Genomic DNA, 4,095 nt, shown 5'->3' with positions numbered 1-4,095 from the left:
TCAGTGCCCGATGCGGGCAAGTAAACCAGGGGGTACCGGTTTAATGACGTTATCATGTAGGTTACCAATGTAATGGTTATGTAACCAATAGCTCTTTGATGATGTAAGTGTATTTCCTTGCATAATGAATGCCAATTATTTTTGTCGGAAAAAACCGACTCATCGCGCCCGCAGCTCAGAGCGCAGGCATGCGTGGTTATGCTTTGAGCCACTAGCAAAACGAACAAATCACATCAAATTTCCTTTACTGTGAATTTACCAATCAAATTCCGTATGTCCTTTCTGCAATAAATATCTACGCGAAGCGCCATTCCACGAAGAGTTGAAAACATCCAAGAAATCAAACGTTCACCGCCGTACCATCTCGAGTCTGCTACAATGGACCACTGCGCCGTACTTACTAAGAAACACTACCAATACAGGCTGCCGGCCCAAGGGGTTTCCACTGATGTCTTGAAGCGCTTTGAATAGCGCAAGTCTCGCCGACCGCAGGCCGGAACCCACGCGCAGCTCAGCCCTATATACGTCTTCCACCCAGGCGCAATCTGTGCCGCAGCAAGGCGGCGAAGTTCACCTGAATGCCGCCAAAGCACTGAATACTGCACCACCGGGCGGACGTGACAAGGAGCTGAACGGGCCGCGAGTGCGGCGATCCCGCGGCAGCGGTTGCAGCAGGCCGCCGCGCTGCGACGTCGTACCCCGAAGCGGTCACTGAAGGCTGAAGGCTGCGGCTGAAGGCAATATGCGCGTCAGCCTGGCGCCGGGGGCGGCTCCGGCACAGTGACGCCAGGCTTCGCCTGCGCTGAGTGCTGGCGAGAGTTCAGTGTCATGGGACATGTCCACACGCGGGCGCAGTGATGGTGAGAAGCGTCAGCACCACAAGACAAGACTACATGTGCACGGTGTATCGGCGAGCGAGACGAGCGTCCCTTGGTTGAAAGGCATTTGTGAACATGCGGCCTGTTCCGGACGATCGCTTGTGAAATAGCTTGACTGCGCGGCTCAGCTCGATGTGCCTTTTAACGCTACGTCAAATCGCCGACTGAACGGTTCGTGGCGACACCCTGCTATGATGGCTTATGACCTGACCAAAAGCGCGGCCAGGCTCTCTCGGTAAAGAGAGTGGGGGGGGGGGGGAGGGAGGGGAGGGGAGCACCAGTGTTGACGGAGGGATCCTGCTGGGCAAGCTCTCATATCTCCTTTCATCGTCGGAGGGCCTCGACCAATGCAAGAGGTCACCTGAGCTCTGAGAGCCAGGAAGCGTCCCTGTTAAAAGATGTGGTCCTGGCCGTTAGGGCGGTACCGGCTAAGTACTGTCAGATCTTGATCGACACAAGCGAAAATAGGCCAACGCGAATCGCTGGTCCCAGCCGTGTCCTGCTTTGGAAAGAGGCCTCAGGCCTTACGGGAGATGAGCCTAGGGCTCAAACCGACACCGAGTCGATTGTTCGGTGTTCGTGGCCTCGCGCTAACCTATAGGCCAGCATTGTCCCAGGAGACCCAATCGATGCAAAATGCCTTCTGACCGACATTGCAGGGTCCGAGTTTACTGGCCAAAGTTCTTAATACGACCTGGCCTGCTCAGTGACCTTTTGGACCCTTCAATCGGGGCTTTTATCGTCGGTCTTCTAAGGGGCCATTTGGACCTTTCGGACCTAACGGGATGGACCGCGTGGTGACCGTTGTGCTCCTCCCCCTCCCGCCCCCCCCCCCCCCGCCGCTCAGAGAGCATCAAAGTGCGCACACAGTGGAGTTTATAATGCATCAAAGTAGAACTCAGACACTGTGATAGCAGTTTTTAACAACAAATGAGAAGGATGACGATAGAAATTCAATTTGTCTGTCACCGAAAAGATGCAGATTTCAACTTTCTACTTCATGCCATTAGTCGACAGGGCTAGTAAGATGCCCCTTTTTCTAAAAGTCTCACGTCTTTTATTTGCATGCATCAACCGATAACTTTGCACTGACAGGGCAAGAATGCTGGATGTTTCAAAGCATGGGAACCGTTAGTTCATTGCAATGCACATAAGCTGAATCGTCATTCCACTGCGTCACATTTGCCACAATGCCATATTTTCATTGAAGAACCAGTCAGCCTCCCGTATGGTGTTTACGGTCCTTAGTAACTAAGCTATGCGACCACACCACATAAAATCACATGGCAGCTTTAAAGTGATTCCCTTTTCTCTCTTACCATCATCAACGTTCCAGCCCACAACCATCGCCGCGGCTTTTATGTGATGGTATGAAAGTAAGGAAAGCAACAACTTTTTGCTCGTGAATATTTGCCCCCGGGTTGAAAAAGTGCCTTTTCTGTAACCGACGATATTTGGAATCGTCCGAATTGTCACCTGGAGTCACATTTTTTTAAAAATCGCTACAATATATCTGTACATGCAATGAACCACAAAAAGCAAAGACAAATTGAATGCAATGCGCCCATAATAATCAAACATTTCCGTTTCGGCGAATTCATTTTTCAACTAAGGTTTTTATCTCCCTGGCCATCAAACACTGAAGGAATTTTGAAATCAACCTAACAGAATTATCAGATGAAAGCATACTTAACATAGCCTGCCTAAAGACGTATGGTTTTCAGTTCAGTTAGGGGGAGGCGGGATGCAACCTCCTAACCAAGAATGTAATTTCCTCTTTCTAGTTATCAGTTTTATCCTTCATTTTTCAGTAAGTGATCACAGTTTTGAGGTTCACACCCCAAAACCTAATTTTACGAAACTATACCCCTGTTGCCTGTTGCAAACCTGGGGAGAAAACTGTTCTTCGTGCATCTCGGGGGTAGGGCTTCGGTCGTTTTTCTTTCCTGCACCTCCCGCGTTCCCCTTCCACCTCACCCCCCCCCCCCCTTCCCGTGCATTTTGCAAAACTGCATCTCTGTGGTCCTACATTTACGGAAAACGTAGGTTCCTCAAGCACCTGAAGCAACATCACTTTTGCTTTCGAGACGTCAAGGTGCAATCAGCTGAGAGTGTCGACGGCCTTCATTATCTTGGCATAATCATGCCCGGCGCAGAACTCGCACTTCCAAACATGATCCCAATTATTTAGAGCAAAACCCATACGACATTGGCATCAACAGATGCAAACGACATTTTTGAACACCTCTAGCGCCTTCACCTGACTATGCATGCAAGGTGATGACAATCATAGGTGTCAATTTCTCAAATGATTGGAGAGGGCAGTGTCTTGGAAGTGGCCATTACAAGACAAGTACGAAAAACTTTTTGGACATAGTCCACGTATGTTCTTGTTTCTGTGTACCCATTACAAGTATGTATATCTATGAACCACACCTACCGGATATTTTTGAATGCTAATGTACGTAGCCACAGCAATCACATGTGGGAGGGCCGGCAGTTTGCATCAGCTTCGTGTAAACGTGCTTGTTTTGTGAAACCGAAGGGGTTGTAATGGCATGTCCCTTGCAAACTGAAAAGTACAGCATGTGCACAATTTACCATCACGTTCTTCTGCAGTTGTTTGGTGTATATATTTATGTGTTCATTACAATAGTGTCCGCAATATGTCTGGCATTGCTTCCCATTTATACGAAGCTTCTCGACATTCGAAAGCTGTCATTGATAACCCATATGCATTTCAGTTAATGCAAAACAAAACGCAAACACATCTCCATACATCATTTCAGAAAATGGTTCTCAACCTTTCCCCAAAACGCTTAGGCACATGCCCTGCTCTTGATAATATCTTTCCCTGGTCAGTTCATCAAACACGCATGGAGAGCCAGCTGTAATTCAGGGAGACACTGTTCCAAGTTGTTGCACCACTGAGGGGAAAGCGGCTCTAAACCCGCTTTAGTTCAAATGTATAGCAACTGAAACGACCATGTCAATGCCACGCGCAACGCGTTGTAAAAGCGTTACTAGTCGAGCTGGCTCCTCAGTGACCATACTCGCCTGGGAAGGTTCATCCTTTGCTCAGAACCCAGAAATGAAAGAATCACATGACATAGCTTTGACCCGCGAGCTCTCAAGTCTTAAAACAAAAACCAGGAATGCATAGCGTTGCAGTCTCTGCAGGCCGCGTGGCGTTTGTCGCCTTGCTAATATTAGGCTG

The sequence above is a fragment of the Pollicipes pollicipes genome, unplaced genomic scaffold (genome assembly GCF_011947565.3).
Source record: "Pollicipes pollicipes isolate AB1234 unplaced genomic scaffold, Ppol_2.1 Scaffold_2555;HRSCAF=2994_pilon_pilon_pilon, whole genome shotgun sequence".
NCBI lineage: Eukaryota > Metazoa > Arthropoda > Thecostraca > Pollicipedomorpha > Pollicipedidae > Pollicipes > Pollicipes pollicipes.
Note: the sequence above shows the minus strand (reverse complement) of the source record.